This window comes from Epinephelus lanceolatus, chromosome 7 (assembly GCF_041903045.1).
Source record: "Epinephelus lanceolatus isolate andai-2023 chromosome 7, ASM4190304v1, whole genome shotgun sequence".
Classification (NCBI taxonomy): Eukaryota; Metazoa; Chordata; class Actinopteri; order Perciformes; family Serranidae; genus Epinephelus; species Epinephelus lanceolatus.
The window spans coordinates 29,296,417-29,312,658 of NC_135740.1; positions in this window are offsets into that span (position 1 = coordinate 29,296,417).

Genomic DNA, 16,242 nt, shown 5'->3' on the forward strand with positions numbered 1-16,242 from the left:
TTAGTTACAACAACTGGACTGTGTGTTCATATTAAGAACTCAAGCTTGTACCAATGTAAAGCTTTTCAAAGCATTATAATCAAGGAAATGTGATTTAACATACACAAAAAACACATTTTGTTGCCTTATTTGTGATTTTTAAGTATTTTATTACAATATTCAAAAGAGAAGATATTTTAACATATTGACCAAAATATATACCTTGATATTTCTCTTTCTTTGAAACCACACTCTACCTATAGTTACTACGTTTTTTACATTAATACTAATATACTTCATTGTAAGTGCTGAAGATGTGCTTCTCTGTGGCTGTGGACAGCTGTGCCTTCAAATCTTCCTCATTGTGAATTTTTGGGATCTGTGCTGATGTCTTGATAGTTTGACTGGATTTGAAATACCCTGATAATATTTGTGGAATAAACCTAAATCCTTAAGTTCACTGAAGTCATGCCTTCCACAATAATAATGATAATTCCAGCTTTTCTTTACCTCTTCCATGCTGAGATAAAATGCACAAAGGGAGTAGGTTTCATTTCAACACTAGGGGGGAGGACACATATGAAACTGGGTGTTTAGTATGCGTCAGATCAGTCTCATAATGAATGAACTCACGCAGGGTTTCTCACGAATACACATGCTCTGGTTCACAGTTGTATTTCGGACTCACTAATGCACATGATCTGTTTCACAAATGCACACGCTCTGGTTCACAAATATAATTTTTATGCAAAGTTGTAATATAAATTCGGAAATGCACACGCTCTGCTTCACAAATATTATTTTGAGGCACACTTGTAATATCAATTCACAGATCATACGAATCGCTCAATGTGCATTTACAAACTGCTTCTCATTTGTGAACCTCTCTACATTTGTGAGAGAAATCTGTGGTGAATTTTGAGACTCCCCTGATGTCGCAGTCAACAAACGTCACCATTGGCTGATAAATCTGTCAATCAAATTTATGATTCTGATTGACAGATTCATCAGTTAATCAGGTGTGTTCGCTTTCAGCCAATTGTATGGCTCCTTACATAGGGTGTATTCATAGTTTATGTTCATTCAAACATGTTACTTGGCTAAGCAGAACGCTTCAACTCATTATAATTCAATAACATTGCATGATTTACAACGAGGGGATAATAAGATAAATGTGTTACTTACAGGTTGAGATTGATCCATGTCTCTTCCACCGTTTCAGTCTAGCGCGTCTTGTTTGAACACTGCAAACAGTAGCTCAGTAGCTCTGCGACTGGTTTAAAAGTGTGGCGAATATGTAAGGAGCCATACGATTGGCTGAAAGCGAACACACCTGATTAACTGATGAATCTGTCAATCAGAATCATAAAATTGATTCTGATTGATTGATTTATCAGCCAATGGTGACGTTCATTGACCTGCAACATCAGGGGAGTCTCAAAATTCACCACAGATTTCTCTCACAAATGTAGAGAGGTTCACAAATGACAAGCAGTTTGTAAATGCACATTCAGCGATTCGCATGATCTGTGAATTGATATTACAAGTGTGCCTCAAAATAATATTTGTGAAGCAGAGCGTGTGCATTTCCGAATTTATATTACAACTTTGCATAAAAATTATATTTGTGAACCAGAGCGTGTGCATTTGTGAAACAGATCGTGTGTATTAGTGTGTCCGAAATACAACTGTGAACCAGAGCATGTGCATTCGTGAGAAACCCTGTGTGAGTTCATTCATTATGAGACTGATCTGACCCCATAGTTTAGGGTCCTCTACTAGAACATTTTCAGCATTTAACACTTCATTTCTTGCATTCTGTTTATTTTTTTACACCAGTGTGTGCATTTTTGAATCAATTTATGGAGGGATGCATGGTAACATCAGCATGTCATTAATATTGGCTGATATTGGCTTTAAAATGGACTGTCAGAATCGGCCAACATGCCATTTTCTTATTTTGAACAATGAATAAATATTACATACGTTGAAAAGTATTGTATTTCATGTCTCCATCTGCAGGTAGGCCATCATGATAAGAGTATGAATGTATAATATGGTGTTGATTCCACTACAGAGGAGACGTGATGATCACTAAAATCAGGTGGGGAAAAAGTGGATAGATCAATATCAGTATCAGTTATTGATCAAATGAGTTGCACCCCTAGTATAAATGTCTTTAAAAATAAAAGTCCTCCGCTACTTTCATGTTTTCACTGGGGCAGACGAAAGCACATGTTCAAAATGTATTATAAGTGGGACGTGTCCCTTGCATACCCCCTGAAACCTGCACCTGTTTGCATTTTTGCCCTTTCACCACAAGATGGCGCACATGCACCTCAGTCATTCAACTTCACACAGCAAGACAGTAATAAAGATGGGTGATAGGATCATGTGCCCCATTATTTATCACTGCAGCACAGAGACAGCGCTCAGTCTGAGGTAGAACACACTACCATCAGTGCTGGGGGAAGAATTAAACCAAATGTATGCATAAAAAATGGCCTTATTTGAAAAGTTCATCTTCTACTAGAGGCAGGGAAACCACAAACTGTGTGTGTACAATAGGCTGTATGTTGTGTGAGGCAGGAAATATTTTTTGTTACATTTGGCCCTGACTGAACTAGGTAAAGGGCAAATAACCAGAAAGTTGGCCTGACTCACAAAACAATAACACATGTAGGGAGTGTAAAGAAAAATTGATGAATACCTTTTGGGTCAGTGGTCAATACACACCCAAGACGATGATGCAGTAGTCAAGGGTGATGTGAGGTTCGAGCTGATTCAGCGTGCCAGTTCAAGATTTAACTCCGGTGTCGTTTTGTGGTCTGGCGTATTAGATACAGCCCATCACTGGCTATGAAATCCCCCCAGAGGGAGTCCAAAGTCTTCTCGAGTGTTGGCAACTATTGACTGGAGGCATTTATATTTCATTGAATCGTTCAGCGGGTGAATAATTCATTTCACTTGAGTAATTAACACTGTCTGCTCAATACGAGAGCTTCTCGATCATCTCCAGCCAGGATGAGTGTCAGAGTGAAGTAGTTGTAGTGCGTAGAGCAGTTTTTCTGGGGTAAAGATTTTCACAGGTATTCCAACTATAGTCCAAAACATTTCTGTATGTACACTCTGCACTGCCCTGGTTGAGTCATATTTCTAAATGTAAGTCTGTTGCTGAGCCTTGTGGAGAGTCTGTGGGCTTGATAACCCCAGTGGCACACTTTCCACACAGTCTCTTAGCCTTGTTTAATGGCAGAGTGGATACAGACAATTGACTGGACTTACTACAGTATGTACAGGAGAAAATAGCAACAATGGTTTTTGCTATTAGCACTGAGGTGATGAATTGTGAGCTGAGTACGCTAACAAGACTCTCGGATGAACGCTGTGGATGGAAGGAAGTAAAATTGTCTGTGACTGACTATTGATTTATGAAGATCTCCCTGACATCTCTGTCTTCTCTCTTTCTTTGGCAGCACCGCACAGCCCGGGAGTCTGTGTCGGCTCCAATTAGATTAGTCACTACAGTTGGGGATCGAGTCAGGGCCTCGCAGATAATAAAAACTCTGATGCTTGCTCAGTGCTATCGATTCTTACCACGCAGTATCTCCTGGGCTGCAGTCAGCCCAGACCTCAGTGTTTCACCAGGGACACAGTGTCATTTGCTGAGGGCTTATGTTCTGCTGCCGTAAAAAGCTTCTTCTGTAGTTGTGGATCAGAGTGTTTGTAGGGCTCAAACAAGAGAAGATTTGGGAAAATCTGTACAACCACAGATACACAGTAATAATTGAATTATTTCTAGTCAGTCTTGTGATATTTAAAGGCACAATCAATGGTATCAAAAAATAACGGCACTTTCAAGTTGATGAACAAGGCTTTAAATGTGAAAAGTAACACCAGGAATAGCTGAATCTGAAGTCTAAAAAGATCTCTGGTATTTTTAAATGCTGTAAAAGGTTTGTTGCATCAGTAGGGTCTGCGTTTTGAATTATAATTAGATGAAAAACTCACCAGAAGGAAGATTTTACCATCGAGATGCTGACTGTGTCAGTCGGGGCTGACAGTGTCTGGACTGAAACTCTTCTCCCACAGTGACCTTACATCTAAACTCATTACTGACTCCCTATTTGTTTTGGCAGCAGCTCTCAGGCACTCACTACAAAGACAAACACTTTGTTGTCCCATTCTAATCACACTAATATAGCTGTCTGTGGACTCAATAATAATCCCTGACTGGATTAGATTTTGGTTTTTAAATTGGCTACAGTGTGTAACACAAAGTTAAAGTGTTGTCTCTGAGTTTGTTCATGGTGACATTTGAATGATGCCATGTTAATGATATTTAAAGCTCTTGCTGTTTAATAAGATCAGCCATTCCTTCCAGGTTTTACAGAGGGACGACACGAGCTCAGAGCTTCTTCAGGCTATAACATGTAAATGTTAAGATTCGCATGTGTGGACTTATATTGAATTTATATTAGCTTACATTGAATTTCCCCTCAGGGGGATTAATAAAAAGTAAATAAATAAAAATAAATAAATACAGATGTAACAAGAAGACAGTAACGGTGACATGCAAGCACTCCATCTTTCTAGTTTAGTTTATGGCAGAGATGTAGACTCGAGTCACGTGACTTGGACTTGAGTAACAATTTGATTACTTTAGATTTGATAAAATCAAAACATTCAACAAGGACTTAAACACCAATGATTCATGACATCAACTGGACTTGAGCCTTTTGACTTGAAAATACTTGATACCTTTCCCCAAGCCCAAAAATTAAAAAGAATTTAAAAAGTGTGCCACGAATCAATATACTTCCCTTCATTTCCTGAATCACTAATCATTAACGCTATTCATTCCCAGCGAGTCCACACTTAATTCCTCAGACCTACTGTGCTTGAAACAATCCGAGAGCATCCAATCAAGCTGAAGGAGAGAACCATGACGAACTTATGTTACGTCACTGAGTGCCAGTTGGAGAATATTACACCAAAAATGATTTTGATGCCGTATAGAAACTAGGCGCTGGTCAACAAAAAACAAATTGCAGTATGCAAATGTGCAGGTGAAAACTACAGATGGAGACGCAACAACTTCCAACAGACATGTTTTAACAAATATATATATATATATATATATATATATATATATATATATATATATATATATATATATATATATCTCAAAAAACACTCATCTTGCTCAAGGATACTTCGACATACAGACTGGAAGAGCCCGGATCGAACCGCTGATCTTTTTGATTGGTGGACGACCCGCTCTACCTCTGAGCCACAGCCACCCCAACTTGAGCTGACTTGAGTGCAAATACTTGAGACTTACTTGTGACTTGCAAAACAATGACTCAGTGCCACTTCTGGTTTATGGTCACCTTTTTTCCCTCTGTGCTTTTCATCAGCCTGAGGAAGATGAGCTGCTGTCAAGAACATTACAGGAACTGGGGACTAAATGAGCAGTTAGACGTTGTGTGTGCTCCTAAAGCGAGTGCAGCGTATCATCAGGTGCAGGCAAATAAAATGTTTGTTATGTGAAATCCTCAGGAGACACAGAAAAGTACCCTACAATGTCATTGGCTAAAACAGCAGAGATTATACGGAGATGATGTAGTAATATTCACTCAGTATAAACAAAAAACACAGTTCTCTTCATGGAGGGGGTTGAACTGGCGGCCAGCAGCTAACGATGCTAACTCCATAAACAACACTAAACAATGCCAACATTGCTGACAGAGCTAACGGTGTTAACCGGGGGGGACCGGAGGGTGGATGCTACGATTCTGCGATGACAGCATCCCGATATCAGCAGTAGCTGCCGTTTGAGCGCAGTACAAAGCGGCAGTGATGAGCTAGCCCATCTAGCTAGTCTTTTTTTACAAAACAAAAAAGTTGTACCTGTCGGATTAATTCTTGGTGATGCCAGGACTAGTTAGGCTAGCTTTTGTCCCTCCATTTCAAGACTTTGTGCTAAGCTAAACGAATCTTCTCCTAGTTGTAGCTTTATATCAAACATCCATTCATTCATTTTCTGTAGCCACTTATCCTGTTGGGGTCGGGGGACTATCCCAGCTGACATTGGGTGAGAGGTGGGGTAAACCCTGGACAGGTCACCAGACTATCACAGGGCTGACACATAGAGACAGACAACCATTCACGATCACATTCACACCTACGGACAATTTAGAGTCACCAATTAACCTGTATGTCTTTGGACTGTGGGAGGAAGCCGGAGTACCCGAAGAAAACCCACGCTGACATGGGGAGAACATGCAAACTCAGCACAGAAGGGCTCCCCCACCCTGGATTCAAGGCGGGAACCCTCTTGCTGTGAGGCGACAATGCTAACCACTGCACCACCGTCCGTCTAATAGACAGACTAAATAGCGGCATCAACTTTTTTTTCTTACTCTTGGCAAGAACGCAAAATCAGAATATTTCCTGATGCTATGCGTTTTATGGTTTCTCAGGTCTCAGAAAACAGATGTGATTAATTTGTCTGAAAACAGTCTATATTACAGCCATTTTCAGAAGGCCGAAACTTTCATCTTGGTGATGTAGATCTCTGAAACTATGGCTGACATTATCATGAACATGGTTCAGTGGTGCTGAGGCCTCGGGCAGGGAGATAACGCCACTGGCAAATAAAGGGAAACATGATTTCCGTTTGATACTCAAAGACTAAATCCACACTTGTGTCACTGGGCGTTTCACAACACTGAAGTCATGTGAGCTTGTACAGTAATATCCACAGGGAGCTCATATGATGTGAGCTGTAAAAAGAAGCACCGCAGGCCTCAAAGCTCTGCTCCCCTCAATCACCCCCTCCTCCCCTTCTCTAGATAAAGTCATTGACATTAATGTGATATTTGAGAGTCTCGCTCCGTTAATTAGTACAGCCATTTTTGTAATTTGAAAGCCTGATGTTTCGCACCCATTCCCCCTGCTTGCCCACATGCATCCCCACCAAGACAAACACTCTGATGTCTTAACAATTGGTTTGATAGTTTGCTGTAATCAACGAGTTTACTTTGAGGTGGAAACTCTTCCACAAGTCCTTTACTGGAGTACAAGGAGAAAACATATTTCCGTCCTGGTGTGATTCCATTTTAAACCAGGTAAGGCTACTGTAAGTGGGTCAGTGACCCAGTATTGCTTGGTCTAATTAGTCCATAGGTTTAGTTAATTTTGTAAAGGTATACTTTATGGATGCATGCTTATTTGTGTTCATTAAAGTAAGTACATGTGCAGCTGTGGGATAAAATGAAGATGAGTTAAGAAAGAAAATCCACTGCCTGACTTTGCAGGAGTGTATGTTCCTAACTATGCTTTCTCTTTCCAATAGTGACCCAGAAACACAGTACTATTATGAGTTCCTCAGAAATGAGAGCTCAAGTCCACTCCTGGTTCTGTGAGCCGTGATGCAGCCGAGCTGACAGACGCTGCCGGCTCGGGGATGTTCAGCCACCGTTAATGAAAAGTGGAGCTCCCATCCCTCCTGGTCAGAAAGTGCCCGCGAAGCTCAGTGTTTTTCCTGCTGAATGTCAAAAATGAGTTTGCAAAAAGCTACACTGGACCGAGCCAATGAGGTGGAAATGGGTCAAATACATTTTTCACAATAATAAATCCATTCCAGCTTCGCGCTCCTCACATAGAAAAACACGCTTCAGGTGCTAACGACTCACCTGCCAGTGGACGGATGAAGATTTCATCACCAGAGATAAACGGCTGCTGCAGCAGAAACATGTAGATCATCTGTCCCTCAGCTGAAATATACCCTGACTCTGTGACATGAGAGATATAAAAATGCAATCTGGGGAGCGGCCAAGTCAATTATGTGGTGTGTTATAGGGAGACGTGACAGAAATACGACATCCTGTCGCACCTTTCGACCCTGACCTCTTTAGTTTTGAAATAACTTGCTGACCCCATTCTGACCTTTGAAACTGAGGTCAGTGCGGCTGAGATCAGAGACGCTCAGAGATAAATGAGCAGGTGCAACCGTCCCGCAAGTAGTGTTTGATGAAATATATCACTTTAATGTGCGAGCCTATGGACAAACATAAACATGCAGACACAAATGCACATACACTGGTGTGGCCTCGGTTTTTATTATGCTGCATTTGCTGCTATTATTCATCATATTTAAGATGACAACATGTGAATATTTTATTTGCTTTGCTTGATACCCAGCACATGACACTGACCTCTCCTCCATATAGCATAATCTTAACCTCTTAACAACTTCCAAAGTATGAACAAGTAAATGAAATATATTTTCATAGTGTCCATGTTCTATATTAACTGAGTAAATTCACAGTTTATGACAACTGTAAACCTGCAGTTCACTGATAAGCGTGAAAGTGGTAGACGTAGAGATTCATGTAAATTTTGGCCCAATGTGAGTGAGATAGCAGATTGTGGTAAATCCAGCCCATGTTACACAAAATATGGACACAAACACTCCTCTACCTCCAGTCTGTATCCACTGTCATCAGCACCCCTGTAACAGAACCAGCCTGATTACCTTATCACACACACTCAGAGCTGGAATCAGGCTAACACATACAAACAGTGGCAGATGTGTAACCCAGCTGCACAATATTGGAGCATTAATCACCCAGCGACACCTCACTGCCTGCCCCACAGAGTGGTTTTTAGGACTGACCCCTCCAAGCACCCATACTGGCTTCTTTACAAATATCACCATGGGTGATATTCAGTGCAGCAAGTTACAAATCAAGCAGCTGCTCTACTATTGGTCCGGTGTTAGTTTGTAACTGATTTATAAGTCAGCTGAGTGTGCAGATGGGGCGAGAGGCTTTTGTCTGTGCGATTGGAAATTGATTTTTGAACTGACGGATGTGGTGAATACACATTTTCAGCTCTATGCAGCGCTGTAGTCGAGATCACCTTAGCCGAGACCTTATGAGCAAGACCAGAGATCAGAGTGTATTGAGACCAAGAGAAAATCAAGACTTTGAGGGGTTGAGACCGAGTCAAGACCAAGACCAGACCAGTTTAAGTTCCACACTGTGTAAAACACTTATGATAAAAAGTGAAACATGCAAACAAAAGGCACTCTTCAAATGGATCTCAAAGATCCACAATCCCAAGAAAACACACTGAAAACAGATGAAGATTTCTTTTTATTCACCCCTTTTATTGCTATATATATATATATATATATATATATATATATATATATATATATATATATATATATGTATATACATACATACACATATTTAAATGTCTTAATGAAATAATCAAAAGGCATTGCAGAGGTGAATTTTATGTGTAGGGATTTTGCCTGTTTTTCTGTGAGCAAACAAACACTAAGGAGATGAAATCAACTTAACCATCTTTATTCAACACTCCTTTATCCCAGGGGCAATTTAGTGATAGTGATGATACAGTCGTGGTCTTGACCCATCTTGAAATAAAATCCTGAGTCCTCCTCCTCTGAGACAAGAGAGGAGGAGACAAGACTGAGTCAAAATGCGGTCGAGTCCGAGATGAGAAAAAAAGGTTTAGAAAAGTGGTTTTGAGGCCAGTCTCAAGACCAAAGCCGATCTTGAAGACTTCAACACTGGACTTAGAGTAGATGCATCATTTTCTTATAAATACAATATCTGGTCTCTTGAATTGTAACAGATGTGATCAGGCCTCTGCCAGTCCTGTATATATCCTTTGGCTCTGTTCATCCTTGTTTAACTTCTGGACAATGTTCTTTAATACTGTCTGAATTACAGGGCCGAAAGCTTGACCCTAACTCTTTCAGTGCTCTCTTTAGGGTGTCAACCTCTTTACCTTCTTTCTCTTTATCCCAAAAGAATGTAATCATCTTCACCACTTTACTGGCTTGGAGACTGGTCCTGACGATCGGGAAGTCCTCCATGCCTCCATCTCACACTCATTAGATTCAAGACGTGCTACACTTTCATTAAGCCCTAACCCATCAGCATCCCCCCTTTTCTTCTGCATACCTCCTAAAAATACTGTCTGTACATCTTTTTAAAGTGCTCTATAGTTGTGCTTCCCTTCAACTCAACATGTTCAGCAATTATTGGAAGAAACCACAGTGCCATGAAATAAATCCTTATAAACACAGAACATGCAATTTCTTCACCATATGACATTGTGCCGCCCTCAAAGTTTCATCTTTGATTAGATGCTGCTAACAGAAATGATAAATATCCAACACTATAAATTTCCTCTACTGGACAATAAACACTGTCATTCTACAGTATACTTTAGGGTTGTATGGTGTGCTCAGGTGACATGGGTAGTAGGGTTGGGAACGATTAACCGATACGACCGGATAGATGGTTTGACAAGCGAGAGATACAGCTGCGTCGATAGCAGCCTCCTCAATCGATACGAATCAGCCATGAATCCTTAGATGAATCGATTGTAAAGTCATGGATCGGGTATCACGAGACAAGCAATGAGTTGACTGGCTTTAACAGTTTGCATCTCTAAAACAACGCGAGACCCGGCGGCATGCTCCGTAGCAGGCATTACTGATAACGATAATGGATGTAAACATCAGCGCCAGCTTGACCGGTGGAGCTCAGGAACAGAAGCTAATGCTGGTTGGATAAACCAGGGAGCAGCCAAGCCACAGCAGAAACTGGCGAATCCTGCCAGTTGTGGGTTGAACGGGGGTCACAGACACAGACAGAAATACATATTCCTATCAAATACGTAGGCCATAGTGCACCACGGCGGCGACCGAGAAGCCCGGCTCCAGGTCCAAGAAGTCTTTGTCGGTGTCATGACTGCCCAAAAATACCTGAACAGCCGAGCTGTGGCAGCACCAGCACACAGGTATGTGACGTGTCAGAAGAGAAACGAGCCGTTCACATTTCCACAAACCTCACCGCACTTTAGGGACTGTTCTTTACTTGTCAGGGGAGGAGGGTGGCTGGTTGATTTTTATTTTATTTACTTATTTTATTTTGATCCCCCCTATGTTCATCACTTATTGATGCTGTTTTTGAAGTATGAATAAGTCAATAAGTAATTTATTCCATTGAAATATCAGTGATGTATTATAGAAAAGTGCTTTATCTTTTTATAAATGATAAACACAGAGTGTAGCAAACACAGAGAAATAGTCTGACATGCTGTCAGTGATAAGCTGCTAGTCATCACAGTCCATGATATCAACTAATAACAGATGTCAGATTCTGCCCCTACATTGCATGTTATTATTTTATTCTGCTTTATGTTTATATTGTACAGCGTTATGATAAACTTTATTCCAGACTCAAGTCCATATAAGATACATACAAAAACACAGACAATGTGTGATTTTGTTGTAGTTTGTCTTTTTATTTTATTTTTGCCAGTGCCATACAGCAACAATGCTTGGGGATGTGGTCTTTTACAAATTTGAAAATACTGTAAGAATGTCACTTTTATAGAATTGGCTTCTTTATTTTATAATATATGATTAATGTCTACATCAACAAATGTTAACCATAGAATCGTATTGAATCGTACCGAACAGTATCGTTCCTACACTGTATTGAATCGTATCGAATCGTTCTGTATTAAAAATATATCGTTTTTGAAACGTATCGTAAACCATGTATCTAGATATGTATCGAATCGTCTATCACAGAGAGATTTCCAACCCTAATGGGTAGTGTGTGTAAGTTTTTATAAATGCTGAGATCTTAACATTTATTTTTAATAATTATGAAAAATACCAATCAGTGGTCCCAAACACAAATTAAAGTGAATTTTTAACAAGGTTAACAGGGAAACTTGCACATTAAAGGTTGTACATGCTTCAATAATAACTGACGTGTGTTTTAGAATGCATTTCAGTGAATGTCTATATTAATCTTCATGTTTTAAAAGGTTTGTTCAGTGGAAATAGTGTGATCTTGAATGAACATGTAAGCCAGAGTAGATGCTGTAGAAACATTACTTACAGTAACATGCCTCTCATAAGAGCGTTCTAATAAATGTTTCATGAGGTAATGTTTCATGAGGTGACGTCGCGTTTTCCAGCAGAAATCCAACAATCAGCAGACAAACACGAGTGATTCAGGGTTATTTTGTGGCATGAGTGGACGCAGCCTGTGATGTGACATCAGAGGTGACAGAGTGTGAGTCAGGAGTTTGTTTGTGCTGTACCAACTGGGCTGCAGGGCTTTGCTTTAAACGGGCTGGGGGTGAACGTAGCACTGTACGGCGATGCCCTGCTGGAAAGGTCAAAGGGGGCCACAGGCCATGGACACAGTTGGAACACAACCCACTGACATTTACGTACACTCTCTCTAACCCTCGCTCTTTATACCTCATTCCCGACATACGTGCACATGCCCTGCTGCTGAGGCAGAGCTCTGGCTCATGTCCACACTCCTGTGTATCCCATTAGGTGAGGTAAGAAGTATTATGGTGACATAACTCACAGTCTCACAGTCTCAGTAGGAACACTAAGGCATTATTTACATTTCCAAATATGTATACATAATGTAATATATCTCCTGACCACACCACGCAGCCTCCCCCTCCTTTACTGCCTGTTCATGAACTCTCTTTTGGTTTATATATTTATAAATGTGATGACTAACTTTAGGATAAGTCATTTAAAATTGTGATAATTGTGTTTTGTCAGGGTTTCACTTACTATAATATAAAAACACCCTGTTTGAGACCACTAAACAACAAGTTATTGTACATATAATGACGAAAAGACGATATTTTCATGTAATTTAACACTTTCTTTTCTTGAGAAGAGGAACATTGATTATTGAATGTGTGTTTTTGATTTGCAGGCTAAGTGAATGATTGCATCTCTTATGAACACCCCCCCCTCATGATCGTCCCCTCCCCCCCTCAGTGTCACTTCCTTGACCCCTCAGTTACTGGATGGTCAGCTCCTATCGATTCACAGTCCTCTTGATTCTGGGCTGGTGCTAAGATAGATGCATAGAAACAAAATGAATAGAAAAGACACTAAGGCGTCTGCCATAGTCATTTGACTAATACAAAAGAAAATGGCGATTGTTGTTAGATGTTATGGGCTCCCATTAGAGGTGTTTTGGGCATGTCCCACTGGTAGGAGACCTTGGGATTGACCCAGAAAACACTGGAGGTATTACATATCTCATCTGGCCTGGAAACCCATCGGGGTCCACCAGGAGGAGCTGGAAAGCGTTGCTGGGGAGAGGGACGTTTGCTTGGCATGCTGCCCCTGTGACCTGGCCCCAGATAGTGGGATGAGAATGGATGGTTGGATGGATGGATGGATTTTATTGTGATGTCAGTGGGTCTGTAAAGTGGGTTACACTCACTAGTTTTAGGATTCTGTTTAGGCCTATTCTTACACCTATTTTTCTTATCATACAGAAAAATACAACCGTACACCAATCTGTTTCTCTCTTTCACCAAACTAACATTAACTATTACGTAAACACTTCATTTAAGCTTAATAGAAACTAAATGAAACTCACCAAAACCGTCTTAGTTAGTCTTGTTAGTCATCTAGTTAGTCCGCTGATCCAACAATCACCAGCTCTAGATTCAGAAAGTTACAGTAGATGTGAGTGTATGCTGATCTGCAGGATGTTTATCCCTGCGGTCACACTCAGCTGCTCTCGCTTGTTCATCTGAGTCAGCTACTGTTTCAGTTTACATGTTTCAACAAACGTGACATTTATGACAACAAAAGAAACAGGGAAATACAGTTATGATTATATTTCAAAAGTAAGAGATTGCTTATTTGAAAATGTACGACTCCACTGCTCATATGGTCGTTACTGCAAAGCCCGACACATTATCACTTTGACCTTGTCACATATCGCCTCTTGGTTGTGTACTTTCCATGTCTACATATGATGTGCAAGGCAGCCTGGGTGTGTCTGTTGTTGTCGTCCAGGAATGTCATATCAACTTCAGCCTGTTACATGAATTGTGTCTTTTCAAAATATGCTTTCATTTTCGCAGGAAATGTACAGTTTGCATACAGTCTATTTCAAAATAAAGGTATTATGTCGGGACAGTGAATTGACGATTTCTTCCTTCAACAACAGAGCATGTGGTTAGGTTTAGAAAAAAATAACAGGGTTTGACTTTATATTCATATGTGAAGCGAATATTGGCTTCTGGGTTGAACGTCAGTGATTAGCCATCTTTCCATCAGCCTGTTTAGATGCGCATCTAGAAGTATCACATTGGAAAATTATGATGGAAACGCCAAAATTAGAATTAAAATCCCATGATTCGCACAAACTAAAATATGCTCGCTTTAGCCGGGTTTTGGTTGATTCGAAAAAATGTTGATTCGCAAAACGGGGGATGGAAACAGTTATGTTCGAAATAAGTCTGACATAGCGCACCTCTCTCCATGGTGATATCCACACTCCGGGTCGGAAGGCGGTAATGCATTTACAAGCTGGTTGCCAACTGCCAGAAAACGTAGAAGAAGAAGAATGCGAGACTTGTTTTGTTTCCGGTTCTGCGGAAAACTCGCGCAAGTTCGTAGTTTTCACCAAAGTCCGTACATTTAATGGAAACACAAAGGATTCGGATTTCTTTTAATGCGCATTTCCCAATGATTTGAATCACTTTTGGATGGAAACATAGCAATTGTTGGACCCATTCACCACCCCTCCCACCTTTGACTACTCTGAGTTTTAGCCCTCTTAACTTAGTTGTTGTCCAGCTGTGTTTCCCCCTGATGCTGTCAGTTGTTGTCACACACTAACGGCACTAAGTCATGTATCATGCTGACGTGAAAGGACAGCTTTTTTCATCTTTGTCTGACATGGAAGTCACTGCCCAAGTGCCAGTATTCTATGACTTCGGAATGAGACTGCGTAGCAAGACCTCCCCTCAGCGCCTTTGCATCTTGGTTTCCATCCATCCATTTTCTAAGCGCTTCATCGTCTTGAGGGTCGCGGGAGGACCTATCCCAGCTGACATTGGGCGAGAGGCGGGGTACACCCTGGACAGGTCGCCAGACTATTGCAGGGCTGACACATAGAGACAGACAACCATTCACGCTGACATTCACACCTACGCACAATTAACCTAATCCCCAATCTGCATGTCTTTGGACTGTGGGAGGAAGCCGGAGTGCCCCGGAGAGAACCCACGCTGACACGGGGAGAACATGCAAACTCCAACCCTCTTGCTGTGAGGCGACAGTGCTAACCACCACACCACCGTGCCGCCCCTTGGCAGAGTTTGTTTTTCAGAAGTTAAACTTTATAATATAAAGAGGTTAGCCCACAAACCTGACTGTCAACTCATCTGCCATTTCTGCACTATTCAGAAGATGGAGGACCGTCCTGTTGACAATATTCCAGCTGTTATTCTGGGTTAGTGGGAATGGGGAGGACTGTGATTGGACTTCATGCTTTGTTCCTCGTCATATGTATGCTTTGTTAAGTTTGATACCTGCTAAGAAATATACATTGTTAAAATCTATTTAAAAAAAGAAGAAATTGCCCCACTACAACAGTTGCAATGGCGACAGTACACATAAAAACATCAGCTCCACTGACCATCCTGATATGTTGATTTAAATGAGAATGTCTGATCTACTCTCACTCTACTTCTATGATAGCTGCTATCATAAATTGTAACCATGCACCTGCTCACTGCCAGTGAATGCTAATGAGCTGTCAGATCTCATGATTTAAGAAAACAGTACGAATCAATACATTTTATCAAAAATATAAATGAGCCAAGCCCTTTAAATGGAGCTGACTGAAAGTAGTAGGAGGAATTTTTTGGGTCTTTAAATTGTGATTTAATAACAGTAAAGAAGCACATAGACAATGACTCAGCTGTCTCCATTACAGAAGTATTGCAATAACCACTGAGAGATGTTGAGAATCTATCAGGAATAGTTGTAAATTGTAACAGTCAAGAGTCATATATAAAAATGCAAAGAGCAGGTGAACTACTCACTGAGTGTGCAACCAGAGATTGAAGACAGCCATCTGCTAATGCTATATAAAGCAACACAGATGATGCACAGACACTCAACAAGGGATGCACAATAAAATGAATGTGTATATGCTGTAAAATGCCATATACTGTGACAGAAACAGACATAATGCAACAATAAAAAAGATGAAGTAAACCAGAGACCTGGTTGTTTTACAGTTACCTTAATCTGAGCTCAATGTGTTGTAATGACTATTAAAAACAGAAATATCATAATTGAACTTTTTAGTAATTTAACCACGTGAGGCAGAGCAATTAGTGTAAACAGGC